Source organism: Triticum urartu, chromosome 2A, assembly GCF_056163025.1.
Source record: "Triticum urartu cultivar PI428250 chromosome 2A, HENAU_Tu73, whole genome shotgun sequence".
In the NCBI taxonomy this organism is placed as follows: Eukaryota; Viridiplantae; Streptophyta; class Magnoliopsida; order Poales; family Poaceae; genus Triticum; species Triticum urartu.
In genome coordinates, this window is record NC_141874.1 from 70,495,405 (window position 1) to 70,509,625 (window position 14,221).

Sequence of the window (14,221 nt, forward strand, 5' to 3'; positions counted from 1 at the left end):
AGTTCATATCCGATCTAGGTGTCATACCTAGTGCATCGGGTCCAATGAAAATCTTTTGTGACAATACTGGTGCAATTGCCTTGGCAAAGGAATCCAGATTTCACAAGAGAACCAAGCACATCAAGAGACGCTTCAATTCCATCCGGGATCTAGTCAAGGTGGGAGACATAGAGATTTGCAAGATACATACGGATCTGAATATAGCAGACCCGTTGACTAAGCCTCTTCCACGAGCAAAACATGATCAGCACCAAAGCTCCATGGGTGTTAGAATCATTACTGTGTAATCTAGATTATTGACTCTAATGCAAGTGGGAGACTGAAGGAAATATGCCCTAGAGGCAATAATAATGTTATTATTTTATTTCCTCATATCATGATAAATGTTTATTATTCATGCTAGAATTGTATTATCCGGAAACATAATACTTGTGTGAATACATAGACAAACCAAACGTCACTAGTATGCCTCTACTTGACTAGCTCGTTAATCAAAGATGGTTATGTTTCCTAACCATAGACATGTGTTGTCATTTGATTAATGGGATCACATCATTAGGAGAATGATGTGATTGACATGACCCATTCCATTAGCTTAGCACCTGATCGTTTAATATGTTGCTACTGCTTTCTTCATGACTTATACATGTTCCTATGACTATGAGATTATGCAACTCCCGTTTGCCGGAGGAACACTTTGTGTGCTACCAAACGTCACAACGTAATTGGGTGATTATAAAGGAGCTCTACAGGTGTCTCCAAAGGTACATGTTGGGTTGGCGCATTTCGAGATTAGGATTTGTCACTCCGATTGTCGGAGAGGTATCTCTGGGCCCTCTCGGTAATGCACATCACATAAGCCTTGCAAGCATTACAACTAATGAGTTAGTTGCAAGATGATGTATTACGAAACGAGTAAAGAGACTTGCCGGTAACGAGATTGAACTAGGTATTGAGATACCGACGATCGAATCTCGGGCAAGTAACATACCGATGACAAAGGGAACAACGTATGTTGTTATGTGGTCTGACCAATAAAGATCTCCGTAGAATATGTGGGAGCCAATATGAGCATCCAGGTTCCGCTATTGGTTATTGACCGGAGACATGTCTCGGTCATGTCTACATTGTTCTCGAACCCGTAGGGTCCGCACGCTTAAGGTTTTGATGACAGTTATATTATGAGTTTATGCATTTTGATGTACCGAAGTTTGTTCGGAGTCCCGTATGTGATCACGGACATGACGAGGAGTCTCAAAATGGTCGAGACATAAAGATTGATATATTGGAAGCCTATATTTGGATATCGGAAGTGCTCCGGGTGAAATCGGGATTTTACCGGAGTACCGGGAGGTTACCGGAACCCCCCGGGAGGTATATGGGCCTTAGTGGGCTTTAGTGGAAGAGAGGAGAGGTGGCCAGGGCTGGGCCGCGCGCCCCTCCCCCCTAGTCCGAATAGGACAAGGAGAGGGGGGCGGCGCCCCCCTTCCTTCTCTCTCTCCTCTTTCCCCCTCCCGAATCCTATTCCAACTAGGAAGGAGGGGGGGAATCCTACTCCCGGTGGGAGTAGGACTCCTGTTGGCGCGCCCTCCTCCTGGCTGGCCGCACCTCCCCCTGCTCCTTTATATACGGGGGCAGGGGGCACCCCTAGACACACAAGTTGATCCACGTGATCATATTCTTAGCCGTGTGCGGTGCCCCCTTCCACCATAATCCTCGATAATATTGTACCGGTGCTTAGGCGAAGCCCTGTGATGGTAGTACATCAAGATCATCACCACGCCGTCGTGCTGACGGAACTCTTCCCCGACACTTTGCTGGATCAGAGTCCGGGGATCGTCATCGAGCTGAACGTGTGCTAGAACTCAGAGGTGCCGTAGTTTCGGTGCTTGATCGGTCGGGCCGTGAAGATGTACGACTACATCAACCACGTTGCGCTAACGCTTCCGTTGTCGGTCTACAAGGGCACGTAGATCACACTCTCCCCTCTCGTTGCTATGCATCACCATGATCTTGCATGTGCGTAGGAATTTTTTTGAAATTACTATGTTCCCCAACATGAATTATTACTGCTTAGATTATATAGATCACAAGAAAGGTCAAACAAACCAATGGAAAGGAAAATGTGATCATCAGGTGAAACAGAACAATGGAAAGGAAAAATGTGTTTAAACACATATTTCAGGGGTATATCCTTCCCAAGGACAAGCAGAGCATGATATCCATGACATGATATATCGTAGAAAACCCTTTAGGAAAGGGGAGAGAAATATCATGACATTACGCATACAACGGTGTTAGGATAAATGATAAAGAAAATTTAGCATTGTGCTTCAAATGTTCTTATTGAAAAATCGGAGTAGCACTGACATGCTTCGAGAGAGCATTGACATGGTCATTGGGTAAAGATCAGACTTTGGATTCACAAAGGATCCATTGTGAACAACTTATAGAATAGGTCTTACAGTTTCCCCATGGAAGAATGGGTAACCTTGCTGAAAAGGAAACTATAACAATAGGGCCTCCGGCCAGGTGTGCTAGGCACGACATCACCTTACCGGGTTATGTAGAGACCAATGTTATAACTCTTGGAAATATGTCCCAACCAACATATCTGACCGAGATTCAGATCCGATTGGTGTCAGGATACCTCAGACTCAGGATGCCTGAGAAGAAAGGTGCAACACAATTTGACGAGATGACATTGTGAGATTCTCGGAAATGATCTATGGAAGCGAGTTCCGAAACAAGAGTTCATCATTAAACCAAGGAGAGGATGAGGGGGTGGCTGATGAACTAAATGAAAATTCATCGAGATTTCCAAAAGATGGATTTCCACAATCATGTGAACAAAGAGATAACATTTGTCAGATCAAATGATATAAGGAGATATGCTCGAGGAAAACATGCCCAATTAAACATTGGTTGAAAGGTGCACCCGAAATATGGGTTAGGTAGTACGACCGATGTTATAATGGTGATTCGATAACCAATGGTCTAAGAATGGAATGTCGACCATTAACTTCAAAGCAATAGGGTTGCTAGAAGGAAGGAATCCAAACAACACCGTTCACTTGTTGGAATCAACACGGGGACCAAGAAAGAATGGTGATGGTGAGAAGTATCACTATACCAAGAATTCTTAAGAGGTGGAGTAATCCTCATGACATTCTTGACATAAAAGATGGTAATACTCCAAGGTAAAGAAGAATAAATGCTGGATAGCGAGGAACTCAAGGTATAACACAGAACACGAACAAGTTTGTGTTGGAGGGAAGGCAATAAAGTGGTCGATGATAATAAAATTCATCGAGGGCAAGGATCGTATTTCGCATCATGAATTCAATTAGAAACCTAGAAGGAGTCAATGTTGGTAATGATCACCACAAATTTTGTCGAGAGGCTCCAGGAAGAAGTAATCGAATATCCACTACATCAAGTAAAAGGACTGATGCAACAAAAGATTATTTGAACCACGGATACGACACCAACTCGGAATCAAGCTTGTTGTTCGAGGTGGAATGATAAGACGAGGAAATTGACGTAAGCTTAGCTCATCATCGAAAGTTGTGCTCCGGGATTAAGGACCAGGTAGCATAGTTAAATTAGCACGATAATGATGTAGCCGATCAGGCTAGGAGTGACGTGATGGAGTATTAAACTTCTCAACAACAAAGTAGTGAGAGTACTAAATCTCAGTGTTGATTCGATTCACAAATCAGTGTTCTCGGTTGACGAAAACCCAGAACCCGTGGAGTGACTATGACGGGGAAAGGTACTACTTCATCAGAAATTCATAAGATGAAGTGCAATGGGTTGATATCCTCGAGATACCATGGGGTAATACTCGAAGGTAGAACAAAATAGAGGTTGGGAAGGCGTATTGATCTGCAGAAGGCAAGTACTTTAACTTGTTCGAGAAATAGAGTTAAAGGAGAACAATCATGGTCGGAACCACGGTTGCAAAGGATCAATCACAGATACCAGATGATATTTATCAAGGAAATAGTTATTATTACAAGAAGTTTCCATGAAAGGATCTACATGATGTCCATGGGCATGAACACAAAGTTCAAGGTCGACTCCCACTTCTCTAATGCATAACCTTTCATTCACTTCTCGCCTTCGACGAAGTTGTAGTGTTGAAGTTTTATCTAATATAACAATAGTAGAGTATGATCCGTAGTAATTTCCGGGTTCACACAGATTAGAAAAAGGATAGGTTCAACCCATCGGGGCATCTTAGAACATATACCATGAACTTTAGGATCAATTAACACATGCTCGAAGCAGAGCATATGGTTGACAAAAGCATAGAATATAACTTGCGAATGGCAGAAGACACAATTTACCAAAGGCATTATGTATGAGGGGAGAAACTCTCAAGGTTATTGGATATGAAGGACACTGTCGGATAATAACCAAGCAATTGGTCTCGCAGACCACCAGGAATCTGATGTGAGTATCGATACTCAATCAGAGGAAGTAATAATGCAAAGGCATTAGATTATAGAAACAACAGACAAATCCAGAGCTCAAATGCAAAGGAATTATGATGTTCAAATCAAGGGATCAGAAGCAATGTTCTAATTATGGATGGATAAGTTGAATAGCCTTAGGGGTACAATCGACGGCCAATAGTTTGGTCGAGAACCAGCTCATGTTCAAAATGACATCTGAGCCGAAAAGATAATTTAAAAGGGTAAACCGATGATTGCGTGCATTCACACTCATGTTGAATCAATAGGATCAAATGACGGTGTCAAAGGAGACTAATGAATATTGCCAGACATATGGGAAGCACCCATAATGCAAGCAGACAAGTATTTGCAGAGCAATAAGCTGTTAAGGATTCTTGGAGGATCGAATAGTATTTCGAAGACTTTTGTGAAACACCAGAACAGCTGGGGATGAGCGGATACTCGGTAAGTGTGATGATTTATCCGTAGGGGTATTCATGTGGTAAAGAACTGCAAGGCAGTAAGCTCAAAGGATTCTTGGGACAACAGAGAGTATTTCGGGGCATCTTGTAATAACAAGATCAACGGGAAATGATTGTATGAATGGAAAGTGTAAACAGTTTTCAAAGGGGTTGACGGTGGAAGGAAATCGCAAATGTGATGGCACAAAGACTCGAGAGAGCATCATAGAGTAACTTCGGAATCTTCTAGTGCAGCAGGCGATCATCTGAAGTGAGGGCTCTCCGGGAGAAAGTATTTTCGAGAACCTAAAGTTAGTTTTGTTTTTAGCAAAATCAGTTAACCCAAATAGAAGAGAGATCAGAGTCCCAGAGTAAAGGTCGAGGAATAAAAGATCCTACTACCACCCAATGGCGGTGTGGGCCCGTAAGCCGCACAGCCATGTTAGTAAAAATTTTTCAATGACTAGACTCGACTTCGGCCAAGGAGTTGGAAAGGGGGATTCCTACAGGAAATCGGCTCTGATAAGAACTTGTGACGCCCCCGATTCAGTCGTACACTAATCATACACGCAAACGTGTATGATCAAGACCAGGGACTCACGGGAAGATATCACAACACAATTCTATAAATAAAATAAGTCATACAAGCATCATATTACAAGCCATGGGCCTCGAGGGCTCGAATACAAGAGCTCGATCATAGACGAGTCAGCGGAAGCAACAATATCTGAGTACAGACATAAGTTAAACAAGTTTGCCTTAAGAAGGCTAGAACAAACTGGGATACAAATCGAAAGACGCGCATGCCTCCTGCCTGGGATCCTTCTAAACTACTCCTGGTCATCGTCAGCGGGCTGCACGTAGTAGTAGGCACCTCCCGAGTAGTAGTAGTCACCGTCGACGGTGGCATCTGGCTCCTGGGCTCCAACGTCTGGTCGCAGCAATCGAGTATAGAAAGGGGGAAAAGAGGGAGCAAAGCAACCTTGAGTACTCATCCAAAGTACTCGCAAGCAAGGAGCTACACTACATATGTATGCATTGCTATCAAATGGAATAAGGGTATCATATGTGGACTGAACTGCAGAAAGCCGGAATAAGAGGGGGATAACTAGTCCTGTCAAAGACTACGCTTTTGGTAACCTCCATCTTGCGGCAGGAGAAGAGAGTAGATGGTAAGTTCACCAAGTAGCATCGTGTAGCATAATCCTAACCGATGATCCTCCCTTTGCCGCCCTGTGAGAGAGCGATCACCGGTTGTATCTGGCACTTGAAAGGGTGTGTTTTATTAAGTATCCGGTTCTAGTTGTCATAAGGTTAAGGTACAACTCCAAGTCGTCCTGTTACCGAAGATCACGGCTATTCGAATAGATTAACTTCCCTGCAGGGGTGCACCACATAACCCAACACACTCAATCCCATTTGGCCGGACACACCTTCCTGGGTCATGCCCGGCCTCGGAAGATCAACACGTCACAGCCCTACCCAGGCACAACAGAGAGGTCAGCACGCCGGTCTAAATCCTATGGCGCAGGGGTCTGGCCCATCGCCCATTGCACACCTGCACATTGCGAGGGCGGCCGGAGAGCAGACCTAGCAACCTCCATTACAAAGGAAGTTGCGTTACGCGGTCCAACCCGGCGCGCGCCGCTCAGTCGCTGACGTCATGAAGGCTTCGGCTGATACCACGACGTCGAGTCCCATAACTGTCCCCGCGTAGATGGTTAGTGCGTATAGGCCAGTGGCCAGACTCAGATCAAATACCAAGATCTCGTTAAACGTGTTATCTTGAAATCACCGTGAACGCCGACCAGGGCCAGGCCCACCTCTCTCCTAGGTGGTCTCAACCTACCCTGTCGCTTCGCCACAAAGATCCACACAGAGGGCCGTTGGGACAAAGGTCCTTTCAGCCCCCAATCCGTGAATCACTCGTGGGTGCTCCACGAGCCGACCCGACTTTGGTCACCACATGTATCATGTATAAAGTATATAGTATATACCCGTGATCACCTCCCGAGTGATCACGGCCCGATAGTATAGCATGGCAGACGGACAAGAATGTAGGGCCACTGATGATAAACTAGCATCCTATACTAAGCATTAGGATTGCAGGTAAAAGTAACAACAGTAGTAGCAAGGACAGGCTATGCATCAGGATAGGATTAACGGAAAGCAGTAACATGCTACACTACTCTAATGCAAGCAGTATAGAGGAGAGTAGGCGATATTTGGTGATCAAGGGGGGGGGGCGCTTCCCTGGTTGCTCTGGCAAGAAGGATGGGTCGTCAACACCGTAGTCGAACTGGGGGTCGCCGGCAGCCTCGGGGTCTACCGGAAAGAAGTAACGGAGGGAGAACACAATAAATAACGGAGCAATCAAAGCATCACAAAGCGTAGCATGGCAATACGCGGTGCTAGAGGTGACCTAACGCAGTATGGGGTGAAACCGGCGAAGGGGGGAAAACATCCGGGAAAGTATTCCTGGTATTCCGCGTTTTCGGACAGATGAACCGGAGGGGGAAAGTTGCGTGTTCGCTATACTAGGGATGTGTGGCGGATAAACGGGCTGCGTGTCCTGATTCGTCTCGTCATTTTGAGCAACTTTCATGTAGAAAACTTTTTCATCCGAGCTTTGGTTTATTTTATATGAATATACAGAGATTTAAACATTTTCTGAAATTATAGATTTACTTTAATTCGAAAATCATTTTAATATCTAAATGCTATGGGTACCAGAAAGTGTACCCACACTTTTGCACGTGAGGCTGGCAGTGGGCCCAGAGTCAAAGTTAATGGCTGACTATGTGAGCCTTATCCAAATGAATAGTACATGGGGGCCCCACATGTCATTGGGTGATATACTAATCAGTGTTGAATATAAACCAGGGACTAATTAAGTGTGGTGGGACCCAATGTCAGTGGCTGTTTTAGGGGTAATTAGCACCTAATTAGTTTAACAAATTAACTGGGGCAGGGCCCGTTTGGCAGTGACAGTGGGGGAAAGGTTAGCGCTAAACTAACTGGGGTTATCCCCTCCAAGTCAACAGAGGGGGCCGGCTGGGCTCGCGCGGGCACAAGGCACCGGCGGCCTCGCCCAGTGCTAGGGTTTGGCAGCGGAGGGAGGAGGCGTCAAGGATGGCCTTATCCACCGGGGAAAGCCGCGGGATGACCGGCACATGGCAATCCTGGCCATGGACGCGCCATGCCCGTCCACGAAGTCTCTGGTGAACAGAGGGAGAAGAAGGCATAGGGATGGGCTGGGCCTGCACTGTAGCAAGTGGGCTAGAGTGTACAGTGAGACTTTTAGTTTACACCTTTTTTGTTTGTAGGATCGAAAGTATGTCTAGAGGGGGGGGGGGTGATTACACTACTTGACCAAATAAAAACTTAACCTTTTCCCAATTTTAGTTCTTGGCAGATTTTAGCTATTTTAGGACAAGTCAAGCAATCATCACACAATTCAAGCAAGCATGCAAAGAGTATATTAGCAGCGAAAAGTAAAGCATGCAACTTGCAAGAATGTAAAGGGAAGGGTTTGAAGAATTCAAACGCAATTGGAGACACAGATGTTTTTCCCGTGGTTCGAATAGGTGGTGCTATCCTACATCCACGTTGATGGAGACTTCAACCCACGAAGGGTAACGGTTGCGCGAGTCCACGGAGGGCTCCACCCATGAAGGGTCCACGAAGTAGCAACCTTGTCTATCCCACCATGGCCATCGCCCACGAAGGACTTGACTCACTAGCGGTAGATCTTCACGAAGTAGGCGATCTCCTTGCCCTTACAAACTCCTTGGTTCAACTCCACAATCTTGTCGGAGGCTCCCAAGTGACACCTAGCCAATCTAGGAGACACCACTCTCCAAGAAGTAACAAACGGTGTGTTGATGATGAACTCCTTGCTCTTGTGCTTCAAATGATAGTCTCCCCAACACTCAACTCTCTCTCATAGGATTTGGATCTGGTGGAAAGAAGATTTGAGTGGAAAGCAACTTGGGGAAGGCTAGAGATCAAGATTCATATGGTAGGAATGGAATATCTTGGTCTCAACACATGAGTAGGTGGTTCTCTCTCAGAACATATGAGTTGGAAGTGTAGATGTGTTCTGATGGCTCTCTCCACGAATGAAGAGGAGGTGGAGGGGTATATATAGCCTCCACACAAAATCCAACCGTTACATACAATTTACCAATCTCGGTGGGACCGAATCAACAAACTCGGTCGGACCGAAAAGGTAAACCTAGTGATCGTTAGAGATTTTCGGTGGGACTGACATGCAACTCAGTAGGACCGATTTGGTTAGGGTTAGGGCATAACGTAATCTCGGTGAGACCGATTAGACAAACTCGGTGAGACCGACTTTGGTAATAGGCTAACCAGAGAGTTGGTCAGGCAAAGTCGGTGGAACCGATTTGCTCTTTCGGTGAGACCGAAAAGTTACGAAAAGGAAACAGAGAGTTTACATTGCAATCTCGGTGGGACCGATCTGCTCTTTCGGTGAGACCGAAAAGTTACGAAAGGGAAACAGAGAGTTTGCAATCCCATCTCGGTGAGACCGAGATCCCTATCGGTAGAACTGAATTGCTAGGGTTTGGCAGTGGCTTATGACAAGTGAAACTCGGTGGCCGGATAGAAAGAATTGGTAGGACCGAGTTTTGCTTAGGGTTTAGGTCATTTGTGGATATGGGAAAGTAGCTGAGGGTTTTGGAGCATATCACTAAGCACATGAAGCAAGAGGCTCATTAAGCAACACCTCATCCCTCCTTGATAGTATTGGCTTTTCCTAAAGACTCAATGTGATCTTGGATCACTAAAATATAAACTGAAGAGTCTTGAGCTTTTGAGGTTGAGCCAATCCTTTGTCCTTAGCATTTTGAGGGTTCCACTTTCACATCCATGCCATGCCAATCATTGAGCTTTCCTGAAATAATCATCTTGGAATAGCATTAGCTCAATGAGCTATATGTTGTTATGAATTACCAAAACCACCTAGGGATAGTTTCACTTTCATTTTTCTTTTTACTAGTATTTTCTATTTACTTTTCTATTTGTTTGTTTTTCTTTTCTTTTATTCTGTTTTATCTTGGTTTACTAGTATATACTTAGCCTCTAATTTAGTATTTCAATTTAGTCCACTGTCACAAAAAGTATAGTCCTCAAATAATTTAGTTTGATATTTTTTATTAGTAAAGGCATTTAATAATTAGTTTTTCTACTATTTAAATCATTTTAGTGCATTTAAGCATTTCATAAATGTTTGGTTTCCCCACCATAATTGCTTACAATTTATTTGGTGCACTCCGAACATTTTAGTTTTAATATTTGAAAACTTTATTATTTGCTTGAGTTTAAATTTGAATTTTAATCGGTTTCGAACTAACGTGAGATTAGCAACAGTAATCGAAGTGACGTGGCATAATTAGCAGTGGGTTGTTGTAGCTTAAGTATCTAGGTGTCACAGGCGTCGAGGAGCAGCGCAGCAGCCTGGCAGCGTTGGAGAGAAGAATGACGGGTGGGGGGAAATTTCCTAAGTGTTTGGTTATATAGAAAAGGCTTTGGTCCCGGTTCATGGCATCAACCGGGACCAATGCCTCCATTTAGTCCCGGTTGGTGCCACCAACCAGGACCAAAGGCCTCTTTTCAGCAGCCCAAAGGGTGGGAAGCGGCGGCCTTTGGTCCCGGTTGGTAGCACCAACCGGGAATAAAGGGTGGCATTGGTCCCGGTTGATGCCACGAACCGATACCAATGCACCCCTTTAGTCCCGGTTGGTGGCACCAACCGGGACCAAAGGCCTTGTGCCAGAACTGGCGCGGTGCGGTGGGATGTGTAGTCCCACCTCGCTAGTCTCGCGGCGCGGCTTCGACAGTGGTTTATAAGCGCTGCTGCGCTGACCACTTCGAGCTCCTCTCAAATGCAGGCTTACGGGCCTAAAGTCATTTTATCTGCCTGTGGGTCTACTGGGCCTCCTGCGGGCCTGAATCCTGGCCCATGGTAGGGTTTCTAGTCGTATTCAGGCCGTGGGGGCCTAGTAGGTGGCACTTTTTTTGTTTTTTTGTTTTCTTTGTTGCTTTATTTATTTTATTTTGTTTCTACTTACAACAAAATACTTAATGTTGCTATTTTTATTTTTTCCAGTTTTTTGTTTTGTTTTTTGCATTATTTATTTTCTTTTGTTTCTTGCTTTATTTTTTAACTCTTTTTGCTTTTAGGTCAGAAAAAATATAAACTTTCTGTTAGTGCCATTAGTTTTCAAATTTAAATAGTTAAAATTTGAATTCTTTGAAATTTGTGTGAATCACAAGTTTGTGATTAACTTTACTATAAAATAGTTTTTTTCCATTTTTTTGTTTAGTTTTTTGCATTATTTATTTTCTTTTGTTTTTTGCTTTTTTAATTCTTTTTGCTTTTAGGTCAGCAAAATTATAAACTTTCTGTTAGTGCCATTAGTTTTAGAAAAATTATAAACTTTCTGTTAGTGCCATTAGTTTTCAAATTTAAGTAGTTAAAATTTGAATTCTTTGAAATTTGTGTGAATCACAAGTTTGTGATTAACTTTACTATAAAAATAGTTTTTTCCAGTTTTTTGTTTTTTTGCATTATTTTTGTTTTTTGGTTTAATTTTTAATTCTTTTTGCTTTTAGGTTAGCAAAATTATAAACTTTCTGTTAGTGACATTAGTTTTAGAACAATTATAAACTTTCTGTTAGTGCCATTAGTTTTCAAATTTGAATTGTTTGAAATTTGTGTGAATCGCCTTTTGTTGGGGTTAAGTTAGGCATGCCAAGAAGCATATGCAAATCGACTGCGGATGATTCATTAGTCTTGTGTAGATATGCTTCTTTGGTGGTGGCGTTGACATAATCAATTCATCTGTTTTTGTGTCTCTCAGTTGCTGAGGTTGGAATGCCTATCTCATATGTGCACCTGTAGTAAGTCTCCCATTATTTCCTTAAAAAAGTCTTTATGTCAATAATTTTCCTTTCGATATATATTCTCGGAAAGTGAGAAATACAAGTTTTGAATAGCACTATGGGTCTACAAGTTTCGAAAAGCACTATGGGTCTAGTTTGTAATAGTCGCCCAGGTTGCACTACTAACCATGCTGCTTTGTCCAATTTAGTATGCGTAGATGGCCATTTTGTTATTGAACCATCAGATATTTCAGAAACCATAGAAACTTTTTGAGCCATGAAAAGTTCGATGGAACGAAAAAGCACACAGCTTAAGTCATTTAATTCTCTCTAGCCCTCATTATGTAAGCCACACCATAATCATATTAACTATCCGATATGAGGTGTAAAGAGGGAATCTCAAACAAACATATTTTTGTGAAAATTGTCGCTCACTAATATATGTCTAAAAAAACTTAAATTTCCTTTACTCTTCTTTGATATGTTATGTGTTATGTTGTAAGAAATCCGTTATTCACTGTGACAACTGTCACATGTTGTATATGCCTATGAAACAATGAAAATGTTACTCTTGAAATTATGTTGGTTATCCTTTAAAGCTTCGGTGGGTATTTATATTTTATACATGCTTATTTCTTATGTGTCATTTGACCTGTGAAGGTGATGTCACAACAGGACGGGCATCAAAGTTTGGCCCCTTAGCAAGTATTACTTACTATCATATTATATATGTATCATTGTTCCCGCAAAAAAATATGTATCATTGTCTAATATAGGGATATTTTAAGTAAATATATTTCTGTTAGTGCCATTAGTTTTCAAATTTAAGTAGTTAAAATTTGAATTCTTTGAAATTTGTGTGAATCACAAGTTTGTGATTAACTTTACTATAAAAATAGTTTTTTTCCAGTTTTTTTGTTTTGTTTTTTGCATTATTTATTTTATTTTGTTTATTGCTTTATTTTTTAATTATTTTTTGCTTTTAGGTCAGAAAAATTATAAACTTTCTGTTAGTGCCATTAGTTTTAGAGCATTTCAAATGAACTCTGAAAAAGTTGAAAGTTGGTATGGTATCATAATTTCACCCACATAGCATGTGCATGTACAAAACGGACAATGGTATCATACTCGTGTGTTACAAATTTGGCATGGTATCATCATAATAGTTGCGGGAGAAAGTCTTCACTTTTTCTTCGCTTGTGTCATTTTCTTATTGCGCCGTAACCATGGATAATCTTCATCGTTTATCAGTATGCTTGGGTCAGCCTTGACTTTGAAGGGAGGAATTTCATGAAACTTTTCATAATCTTTAGACATGTCTGTCTTGCCCTCCACTCCCATGATGTCCCTTTTTCCTGAAAGAACTATGTGGCGCTTTGGCTCATCATATGATGTATTCGCTTCCTTATCTTTTCTTTTTCTCGGTTTGGTAGACATGTCCTTCACATAGATAATTTGTGCCACATCATTGGCTAGGACGAACGGTTCGTTAGTGTACCCAAGATTTTTCAGATCCACTGTTGTCATTCCGTACTGTGGGTCTACCTGTACCCCGCCTCCTGATAGATTGACCCATTTGCACTTAAACAAAGGGACCTTAAACTCATGTCCGTAGTCAAGTTCCTATATGTCCACTATGTAACCATAATATGTGTCCTTTCCCCTCTCGGTTGCTGCATCAAAGCGGACACCGCTGTGTTGGTTGGTGCTCTTTTGATCTTGGGAGATCGTGTAAAATGTATTCCCATTTATCTCGTATCCTTTGTAAGTCAATACAGTCAAAGATGGTCCCCTGGACAACAAGTACAGCTCATCACAAACAGTGTTGTCACCTCTGAGACGTGTTTCCAACCAACTGCTGAAAGTCCTGATGTGTTCACATGTAATCCAGTCGTCGCACTGCTCCAGGTGTTTGGAGCGCAGACTGTTCTTGTGTTCATCGACATACGGGGTCACCAAGGTAGAGTTCTGTAGAACTGTGTAGTGTGCTTGAGACCAAGAATATCCGTCCCTGCATATTATTGAGGCCCCTCCCAGCGTGCCTTTTCCAGTCAGTCTCCCCTCATATCGCGATTTAGGGAGACCTATCTTCTTAAGGCCAGGAATGAAGTCAACACAAAACCCAATGACATCCTCTGTTTGATGGCCCATGGAGATGCTTCCTTCTGGCCTAGCGTGGTTACAGACATATTTCTTTAGGACTCCCACGAACCTCTCAAAGGGGAACATATTGTGTAGAAATACGGGCCCCAGAATGACAATCTCGTCGACTAGATGAACTAGGACGTGCGTCATGATATTGAAGAAGGATGGTGGGAACACCAGCTCGAAACTGACAAGACATTGCGCCACATCACTCCTTAGCCTTGGTACGATTTCTGGATCGATCAC